The sequence below is a fragment of the Mastomys coucha genome, unplaced genomic scaffold, assembly GCF_008632895.1.
Source record: "Mastomys coucha isolate ucsf_1 unplaced genomic scaffold, UCSF_Mcou_1 pScaffold14, whole genome shotgun sequence".
NCBI lineage: Eukaryota > Metazoa > Chordata > Mammalia > Rodentia > Muridae > Mastomys > Mastomys coucha.
This window is the reverse complement of record NW_022196896.1, coordinates 122,715,908-122,727,787: the sequence shown is the minus strand read 5'-3', so window position 1 is coordinate 122,727,787 and position 11,880 is coordinate 122,715,908.

The window sequence follows — 11,880 nt, the reverse complement described above, 5'->3', positions numbered from 1 at the left end:
AAAAAAAAAAAAAAGAAATTTTATTTATTGACTACACAGCTTTTCGAAATATATTTTCTTCTAAAAACTTCCTTGATTCCATAAGAAAATTGAAAGAACAAAGCAAGCAAGCAGCAATCTCATAGAACTAAAAATTAACATTATCACAAAATCAATTGTCTTTAAACTCATTATCATCTTCCTTACGATTGGTATAGTAAAGCTTTGGGGTTAAAGAAATGTTAGACAGGATGACTCTATTTGAATTTGATTTTGTTTCAGTGTGGCATAAAATTAATAGATCAAAAGGTATTTCCTGCTATCTATTACATCACCTTGGCTTTCTACAAAATTTCAATCCCCAACTCTTATTTAACTCTTCCTTTCCTTTATCTGTATTTCCCTTATATTTGGGTAAGATCACCATCCTTTCTCTTGGATTCTTAAATATTGTTCAGCCCCTTTGTTTAAGCATGTGCAGTCTCTCAGTAAAGTCCCAGTCTGACAAATCTGTTCAGGAAGGCAGGCAGTTCACTGAGCCAGCATAGCTTCCTCTGTGTCTCTGACCTGAATCCTTGTTTCAATATGATTCCTATCATAATTACAATTCTGTAAAGAACAGAACAACACCAGGGTTCTTAAATCTGCTTACCTTTACCTTCATGAATGCGCCAAGCATTGTCTTAAACTTGCACAATCCAAATTTTCTAAATGTTTACATTTAAGTAATAAGTTCTTATGTCTTAAGTCTCAGTTTTCTGCATAACTTGTTTTTTTTTTCCAGGGAACTTTCAGAAATTTCATTCTTCTTTATACTAGTTTTTGGTATCCCAGCTATAGCTTTTGGAGAGAGGCAGCCAGGGCAGCATGTCGCCTGCACATACCCTCTCGAGACCCCACAACCTGAAGGCTTCACAGGAGGTCTGCTACAGCCAGGGCCACAGATCTCTCAGGAGACCTGCAGCAACCCAGGGACACAGGAGGCAGTCTCCAAACAGAGACACCCAGACCAGCTAACACCAGAGATAACTGAATGGCAAGAGGCAAGTGCAAGACCAAAAGTAAGAGAAGTCAATATACTTTGACATCATCAAAACCCAGTTCTCACACCACAGCAAGTTCTGGATACACCAGCACACATAAAAATAAGGAAGCTGACCTGAAATTATATCTCATGAAGATAATAGAGCCTTTTAAGTAGGATATAAATAATTCACTGAAAGAAATACAGGAAAACACAACCAAATAGGTGAAGGAACTGAACAAAGTGGTCTAAGACTTAAAGTGGAAGTAGAGCCAATAAAGAAAACACAAATGGAGGCAATACTTGAAATGAAAAACCTAGGAAAGAAGTCAGGAATTACAGGTGTAAGCATCACCAACAGAATACAAGAGATGGAAGAGAGAATCTCAGGTGGAGAAGAAGCCTTAGAAAATATTGATGTAAAAGATTGTAAAATATTGATGTAAAAGAAAATATTGATGTTAAGGAAAGAAAATTCAAAACATAAGAAAAAAATCTCCTAATCTAAAACATTCAGGAAATCCAGGACACAATGAAAAGAACAAATTTAAGAATAATAGGAATAGAAGAGATTGAAGATTCCCAGCTCAAAGGTCCTGAAAACATCTTCAACAAAATCATAAAAGAAAATTTCTCCCACCTAAAGAAAGAGATGGCCATAAATGTACAAGAAGCCTACAAGACATCAAATAGATTAGACCAGAAAATAAATTCTTCCAGGCACATAATAACTAAAACACTAAATGTACAGAACAAAGAAAGAATATTAACAGCTGTAAGAGAAAAGGCCCAAGTAACATATAAAAATAGATATATCAAAATTACAACAGACTTCTCAACAGAGATTCTAAAAGCCAGAAAGACCTGGACAAATATCATGAAGACCCTAAGAGAAAACAAATGCCAGCCCAAGCTGTTATACCCAGCAAAACTCTCAACAGAGATAAATAAACCAAAATATTCCAGGAAAAACCAAATTCAAACTATGTATGTATATATAATATATATATATATATATATATATATAATATATATATACCTATATATCTATATATATCTATATACACCTATATATACCAATCCAGCTCTACAGAGTATTCTCGAAGGAAAACTCTAACACAAGGAGGGTACCTACACCAAAGAAAAAACAAGATATTAATGATCTCACAACAAAGCCAAAATGAGAGAGTCACATGCACATAATGCCACCTACTACAACAAACAAAACAGGAAGTAACAATCATGACTTTAATATCTTTTAACATCAATGGACTAAATCCCCATAAAAAGAAATAAGCTAACAGACTGGATATGCAAACAGGATTCAGCATTTTGCTGCGTACAAGAAACACTTCAATAACAAAGACAGACACTATCTCAGAGTAAAAAGCTAGAAAAAGTGGTCCAAGCAAATGGTTCCAAGAAATAAGCTGGAGTTCCCATCCGAATATCCAATAAACTAGACCTTCAATGAAAAGTTATCAAGGAAGATGGGTGAGGACATTTCCTATTTATCAAGGGAAAAATCCAGTAAGAGAAAGTCTTAGTTCTGAACAGTCTATGTCCCAAATGCGAGAGCACCCATATCCATAAATGAAACTTAGTAAAGTTTCAAAACGTACTGAAACTCAAAACACAATAATACACAATAATACTGGGAGACTCCAACACACCTCTCTCACGAATGGACACGTCATTGAAACGGAAGCTAAACAGAGACACACTGAAACTAATGGAGGTATGAACCAAATGGATTTAGCAGATATTTACAGAATATTTCATTCAAAACCAAAGGGATATATGTGCTCTTCAGCACCTCATGGTACCTTCTTCATAGTTCACCATATAATCCATCACAAAACAAACCTCAACCAATAAAAGAACATTGAAACAGACTAAGACTAGATTTCATTAACAACAAAAGCAACAGAAAACCCACATATCCATGGAAATTGAACAACACTTTACACAATGATAACTTGGTCAGGAAAGAAATAAGAAAGAAATTAATGAGTTCCTGGAATTCATTGAAAATGATAACACAGCATACTCAAACTTATGGGACATAATGAAATCAGTGCTAAGAGGAAATTCATAGCACTAAGTGTCCTAGTAAAGGGACTGGAGAGATCTTACACACAAGTAACTTAACAGCACATGTGAGAGCTCTAGAACAAAAAGAAGCAAACCCTCCCAAGAAGATTACAATGCAGAGAATAGTCAAACTTAGGGCCAAAATCAACCAAATGGAAACAAAGAGGATCCAAAAGCTGGTTCTTTGAGAAAATCAACAAGATATACAAACCGTAGCTAAACTAAACAAAGGGCCCAAAGACAGTATCTAAATTAAAAAACTCAGAAATGAAAAGGAGGATATAACAACTGAAACTGAGGAAATTTTAAAAAATCATCAGATTCTATTACAAAAGCCTATACTCAACAAAACTGGAAAATGTAGATGAAATGGATGATTTTCTAGGAAAATAATACTTCCCCAATTTAAATCAAGAGCAGGGAAACTATCTAAACTTGCCCATATCCCCCAAGGAAATAGAAGTCATTAAAAAACTCCCAACCAAAAAACACTCACAGCCAGATGGCTTTAGTGCAGAATTCTACCAGTCCTTCAAAGAAGAGCTAATACCAACAGTCCTCAAACTATTCTATAAAATAGAAACAGATGGAAAACTACTTAATTCATTCTACGAAGCCACAATTACTCTGATATTTAAAACACAGAGGACCCCAAAATAAGAGATAACTTCAGACAAATTTCTCTTATGAATATTGTTGCAAAAACACTCAATATAATTCTTGCAAAATGAATCAAATGATACATCAAAAAATCCTTCACCACAGTCAAGCAGGTTTTATCCCAAGGAAGCAAGATTGGTTCAATATATGAAAAATCATTAACATCATCCACTATATAAACAAACTCAAAGAAATAAATCACTTGATCATCTCATTAGATGCTGAAAGGGCATTTGACAAATATGTTAAAAGTATTGGAGAGATCAGGATTTCAAGGCCCATATGAAAACATAATAAAAGCAATATGCAGAAAACCAGCAGCCAATATCAAATTAAATGGAGAGATACTTGAGGCAATCCCATTAAAATCAGGGCCAAGACAGGAATGCCCACTCTCCTCACATCTATTCAATATAGAACTTGAAGTACTAGCTAGAGAAATAAGACAACAAAAGGAGATCAAAGGGATACAAATTGGCAAAGAAGTCAAGGTATCCCTATGTACAGCATAATAAGTGACCCTAAAAAATTCTACCAGAGAACTGCTACACCTGATAAACAACTTCAGCCAAGTGTCTGAACATAAAATGAACAAACCAGTAGCCTTCCATTATACAAATGATAAATAGGCTGAGAAAAAAATTAGGGAAAGAATACCCTTTACAATTGTCACAAATGATATAAAATACCTTGGAGTAACTCTAACCAAACAAGTGAAAGGTTTATATGACAAGAATTTCAAGTCTCTCAAGAAAGAAATCAAAGAAGACCTCAAAAAATGGAGAGATCTCCCATGTTCATGGCTTAGTAGAATTAACAGTAAAAATGGCCATCCTACCAAAAGCAATGGAGAGGTTCATCTCCAACCCCATCAAAATTCCAACACAATTCTTCACAGACATGGAAAGAGAAATTGTCAAATTTATATGGAAAAAAAAAACTCACGTTAGCAAAAACAATTCTTAACAATACAGAAACTTCTGGGGAAATCACCATTCCTGACTTGAAGCAGTAGTACAGATCAATAGTGATAAAAATTGCATGGTATTGGTACAGAGACAGAAAGGTTGGTCAATAGAATAGACCTGAATACGCAGAAATAAAACCACACACGTATAGACATTTGATTTTTGACAAAGAAGCTAAAAATATACAATGGGAAAGAAAAGCATCTTCGATAAATGGTGCTGGTCTAACTGGCAGTCTGTACGTACAAAAATGAAAATATATCCATATTTGTCACCTTGCATGAAGCTCAAGTCCAAGTAGATAAAGGACCTCAACATAAAACCAGATTCACTGAACCTAACAGCAGAGAAAGCAAGAAAGAACCTCAATCTCATTGGCACAGAGAACATTTCCTAAATATATCTCCAATGGCTTAGGTTCTAAGTTCAAGAATTGATAAGTGGGATCTCATCAAACTGAAAAGCTGCTGCAAGGCAAAGGACATAGTCAATAAAACAAATCAGCAACCTACAGATTGGGAAAGAAATCTTCACTACTTCCATATCTGATAGAGGGCTGATATCCAAAATATATAAAAAACTCAAGAAGCTAACCTCCAATAAAACCAAAGAAACCCAATCAAAAAATGGGGTACAGAGCTAAACAAGAGAGTTCACAACAGAGGAATGTTGAATGGCTGAGAAGCACTTAAAAAAATGTTCAGGGCTGACGAGATGGCTCAGCAGGTTCGAGCACCAACTGTTCTTCTGAAGGTAGTGAGTTCAAAACCCAGCAACCACATGGTGGCTCACAACCACCCGTAATGAGATCTGACGCCCTCTTCTGGTGTGTCTGAAGACAGTGTACTCATTTATAATAATAAATAAAATCTTTGAAAAAAAATGCTGGGTAATAGTGGTGCACGCCTTTAATCCCAGCACTTGGGAGGCAGAGGCAGGCAGATTTCTGAGTTCGAGGCCAGCCTAGTCTACAAAGTGAGTTGCAGGACACAGAGAAACAATGTCTCGAAAAAAACCAAAAAAAAAAAAAAAGACTCTAAGATTTCACCAATCAAAATGGCTAAGATTAGGCCTTGGTGCCCTCCCATGAGATAGATCTCAGATTGGTCCAGTCATTGGACTGCCTTTCTTCAGTCTCTTCTCCATTTGTCCCTGCAGTTCTTTTAGATAGGAACAGTTCTGTTAGAACTGTTAGAAATGTAGGCTGAGGTTTAGTAACCCTGTCCTTCTGTCCTTTTGCTCGAGGCCCTGTCTATCTCCTGAAGTTGGACTCTTCAGGTTTCCTTTTCCTAATGTTGGTCATTTTATCTGAGTCCTTAGAGTCTCTCACCTCCAAGATCTCTAGTGCTTTCTAGAGATTCCCCCACCCAACCCTGAAGCTGCTTATTTCCATTCATTCTCTTGGCTCTCTGAGCTTCTCTCCTTCTCCTTCTCCACACCTAATCCCCTCCCCCCTTTTCTTCCACCATGTTCATGGCAGCCTTATTTGTTTTTGTTTTTTTAAATTTTTTATTAGATATTTTCTTTAATTACATTACAAATTATATCCCCTTTCCTGGTTTCCCCTCCCTCCCCAAAAAAACCTGTTCCCTCCCCCGTCCCCCTGCTCACTCACCCACCCTCTCCTGCTTCCTGGCCCTGGCATTCCCCTATACTGAGGCATAGAAATTTCACAGGACCAAGGGCCTCTCCTTAAAGAACTCAAGAAGTTAGACTCCGGAGAACCAAATAACCCTATTAAAAAATGGGATACAAAGCTAAACAAAGAATTCTCAACTGAGGAATACCAAATGGCTGAGAAGCACCTAAAGAGATGTTCAATATCCTTAGTCATCAGGGAAATGCAAATCAAAACAACCCTGAAATTCTACGTCATACCAGTCAGAATGGCTAAGATCAAAAATTCAGGTAACAGCAGATGCTGAAGAGATTGTGGAGAAAGAGGAACACTCCTTCATTGCTGGTAGGATTGCAAGCTGGTACAACCACTCTATAAATCAATTCGGTGGTTCCTTAGGAAATTGAACGTAGTACTACCTGAGGACCCACCTATACCACTCCTGGGCATATACCCAGAAGATGCACCAACATGTAATAAGGACACATGCTCCACTATGTTCATAGCAGCCTTATTTATAATAGCCAGAAACTGGAAACAACCTAGATGTCCCTCAACAGAGGAATGGATACAGAAAATGTGGTATATCTACACAATGGAGTACTACTCAGCTATTAAAAACAATGAATTTATGAAATTCTTGGGGAAATGGAAGGACCTGGAGAATATCATCCTGAGTAAGGTAACCCAATCACAAAAGAACACACATGGTATGCTCTCTCTCACAAGTAGATATTATCCCAGAAGCTTGAAATACCCAAAATACAATCCACAAACCACAAGAAACTCACGAAGAAGGAAGACCAAACTGTGGCTACTTTGATCCTTCTTAAAAGGGGGAACAAAATACCCATGGAAGGAGTTGCAGAGGCAAAGTGTGGAGCAGAGACTGAAGGAAGGACAATCCAGAGTGCCTCACCTGGGAATCCTTTCCTTATTTGTAATAGCCAGAAGTTGTAAACAACCCAGATGTCCCTCAAGGAATACAGAAATGGATACAGAAAATGTTAATTTCACAATGGAATACTATTGAGCTACTAAAAATGAGGACATCTGAATTTCGAAGGCAAATGGATGGAACTAGAAAATATCAACCATCATATTGAACTCAGAGATCCTGATGGTGGAGCTGACAGAAGGATTGGAGGGATGGAGGAGGATTGCAAACCTATTGTAAGAATATTGACCTCACCATTCAGTTATCCCACAGTTTAGACCACCAATCAAGGAGTGTACCTGGAGGGATCCATGGCTCTGGATCCATATGTAAAAGAGGATGGCCTTGCTTCATAGTATTGGGAGAGGAGGCCTTTGGTCACAGGAGGTTTGATGCCCCATCATAGGAGGATACTGGAGCAGTGGGGCTGGAAAGTGTGGGTGGGTGGGGGAGCAACCTTATACAGGCAAAGTGGATGGCAGATTTGGGATGGGGGGTTGATGAATGGGCAACCAGCAAGTGGGATATCATGGGATGAGGGACTGGTTATCTGGTAACTGGGAAGTGGGATGTCACTTGGGATGTAAATGAACGGAATGATTAATAAAAAAAGAAAAAAAAAAGAAAATACCATCCTGAGTGAAGTAATTCAGACCCAAATGGACATACAATTTTTGTACTCACTGATTAGTGGATATTAGCCAAAAAGTACAGAATATGACACTTTCTTAAAAATTAGTTCTAGTTCATGATTCTAAACAAGTGTCTGTTGTGCCTTTGACATCACCTAATATGCTTTCCTAAGAGGACCTTCCTAAAAAGATGGCCACAGAACAAAACTATACAAAAACCTATGTATGAGCTTTGTTCATTATCATATATATATATATATATATATATATATATATATATATATATATATATATATATATATGTATGGAATACAATGATAGTCAGGAACAAAGAGAGAAAGCATTGATCCATTCATGAAGACGTGGAGTTTTCTCAGAGGTACTAAAAAGAGAAAAAGAGAAGTTTTATTTCAGTATTTTCTGTCCTTATTGTAAAACCCCTATTGCTGAACATCTCAAATGATGTTGATGCTCATTCTTTTGGAGGTTGAGAGTATAACATCAGGTGTCTCTGTTTGCCACCTTTGTCTATGTACTCAGCAAAAGGTCCTGCTACGAGTAGGCTCAAAGAACTTAAGTCTTCCAAAACATCAATAAGAGAATAATGGAAGGACTACAAGGCTGAAGAGAGGACTAAGCATAGCTAAGAAGTTAGAGAAAGAAAACAATAGCTAAGAAGTTAGAGAAAGAAAACAAGGAGAGCTACAATTATGGAAGCAAGACTATGACTAAGAACACAAATCGCAACAAAACAGCAAAATGACTTCAATGAACATATACCTTCCTAGTACTAAGGTTATACATTATTCACCTCAATTTTCCATACATAAGACAATAGATAGGAAGAATGGAATAAGAAGCAATACCCCTTTTTATGTTGTATACAGGAAGTTAGCTTTAAAGACGGGAACCATCTTTAATTGAAAGGATGTAGAACAGTATACCAAACAAATGAAATGACAAGAGAGACACTGGTATCCCAGAATTTGAGAGCACAGACTTCCAAATAAGACTAATCAGAAGAGATAAAGATACTTAATTCAAATCAAGAAAGGTGAAATTACTGACGAAAGCTTTTATGTGTCAAACTTTGAGGAGAATCACTTTCAGAAAAATGCACTATTGGATTTAAAAACACAGATGCACACTAAACTGACCATAGTAGATTTCACTATGCTACTTCTTGCAGTAGAGAGAACATTTGGACCAAAATAACAAAGAAATAGAAGAATTAAGTAAAGTATTACATCATACTTTAGATAACAAATATCTTAGAAAACATTTTTACTCAAAACCCCCCATACAACATGGCACATGATACAATTAGCATCACATGGAGACTTCTCAAAAAGTGTTCACCTCCTGGGAAACAAACAAACCCGAACACACTCAGAACAATTGAAATTAACTCTATGTTAATCTTATTTGAGCACAATGGTATAAATTTACAGTCAGTTGAAAACAAATCTCTAAAAAGTTTAGAAACTCATGGAGATTTAAAATCTTAGTAAGAAATGGGTCAAAGAAGAAATCAAGAAAGAAATAAAAAAATCCTGAGACTAACTTATTATGAAAACATAATACAACAAAAAACATTGGGATAAGATAAAAGCAGTCCTATGAGAGAAATATCAATTTCTAAAGCTCTAGAGGTAAAAAAAATAACACAAGCACAACTGAATGGTTTAATGTCATTTCCAATAATCTTATAACAAGCAAACCTTGGAATAAACCAAGAAAGTGAAACAGTTCTACCATGAAAACTTTAAAACACCAAAGAAGGAAGCACCAGAGGATGAAAAGACCCCATATGCACACCAATTTGTAAGATTAATATTGTAAAAATGGCTTTCTACTAAAAAAATTGTATATATTCTCTACAAACCTCATCAAAATTTCAATACGATTCTGAACAGAAATATAAATAAATCTTAAAATTTGTGCAGAAAAAAAAAACAAAGAGAAAAGATAATCAAAACAACTCTGAGAGTTAACACACTGCTAGAGGCATTACCATTCCTGGTTCCAGGTTACATATAGAGAACTACAACATTAAAAATAGCATGGCACAAAAAGACACATTTATTAGTGGTTTATTAGTGGAAAGGGTATGAGGATCCAGATATAAGTCCTCAGAACTAACAACTGGCTGTGACAACGATATTGAAAATATAAATTTGACAAAAGGCAGCATCCTTAACAGTGGTGTTTGGGAAAACTTGATAACCATAGGTGATCTAATGATAGTTTATCCTTTTACCTCATCCACCACACATACTAATTCCAAATGGATCGATAATCTTAATATTAAATGTCAAATTTTGAAACTTGTTTTATGATTTAGGCTCAAGTAAGGACCTTCTGCAAAGGAAACAGGAAAACGTATGGTACATAATGAAATTTAAACCTTTTGTACAGCAAAGGAATCTGTCCACTGGCTGAAGCAACAATATGGTGAGTGGGAAAGCAAATATTTGCCAGCCAGCCATTCAAAAAATAATTGGTGTCTAAAACATAAAAGGAACTTTAAAAACTGGAGGAAGTAATGGGAAAAGAGATTTGTAAAGATGGGCCTGGGAAGAGAGGAGGTGGCAAAATCAGGATATAAATTGAATAAATAACTAAACGAATAAATATATAAATAAATATGTGACTCAATATGTAAAATAAACACTAAGGAGAAAAATTAATGGTGGCTAAGGAATGTAACAGAATTAGAAAAAAGAAGAAACTCATGCAACTAAGAAATTCTTTTAGAAGTGTTCAGTGTCCTGAGCCATCAGGGAAATGCAAATTAAAATTAAGTAATAATATCATCTAATCTTAACCCACTCAACATAGAAGATAACAAATACTAGTAAGGACCTGGAAAACTGACAAATCTCATATAATTTTGTGCAAACACTATAGAAACCAATGTTGTGGCTCCTTAGAAAACAAGAATTAAACCCACCAGATGATTCCTGGGCTTATACCCCAAAGACTCAATATTCGACAACACAGACACATGGTCATCCACGCTCACTGATTCTCTATTCATAATAGCTAAGGCATGGAAAAAGTGTAGGTGTCTATCAGCTGATGCATAGATGACAAAAATGTGACAATGACGTTTTATTCAATTATAAAGAAAAATGAATAGATAAGATGGATCTGGAAAACCGATTGAGGTACCGGAAGCCAGAAGGGCAATCATCACATGTTATCACTCATACACAGACGTATACATATATATGACTAGCCTCCAAATGACAGAGATCTGCATGCATCTGCCTTCAGAGCGCAGAGACCCCAGTGCTGGGAATGAAGGCTTATGCCACCCCTGCCTGGCATTTACAGGTCTTAACTTTGAATACTGACTTGTGTGTTTAAATTCAGGTACCTATAGAATATAGGAAACTAGAAAGGGATCTTTGGTGGGGAGAGGGGAAAAAAAAAGACCTTATGGGAGGAGGGGAGGTGAGCAGTAGAGAACGAGATTTAAGTGGAAAGAGGGTTGGTGGAGTATAAGAGGAGGCATGCGTTGGGTAACTGACTGTAAAGGCCTTATTGAGTCATTACTAGGTTTCCATATGTCTTTCTTAAACATTCATCTACCACTTTTTTTCTTTCTCTCTTTCTTTCTTCCTTCCTTCCTTCCTTTCTTTCTTTCTTCCTTCCTTCCTTTCTTTTTTCTTTCTTTCTTTCTTTCTTTCTTTCTTTCTTTCTTTCTTTCTTTCTTTCTTTCTTTCTTTCTCTGTCATGTATGTACCAGTCTGTCTATGTATCTATCTATCATTCATCTGTGTACATATTGTCTACCTACCAACTATCTATAGTCATATAAGATTTTTAACTGGGGTTACCCTACATAGGGTATTATGCACCTTCAAGAAGCTATGGATTTCCAAATAAAAATCTGTGTCCTCTGGGTGATACTTGGACATTGAATCCAAGAAATCACACACACACACACACACACACACACA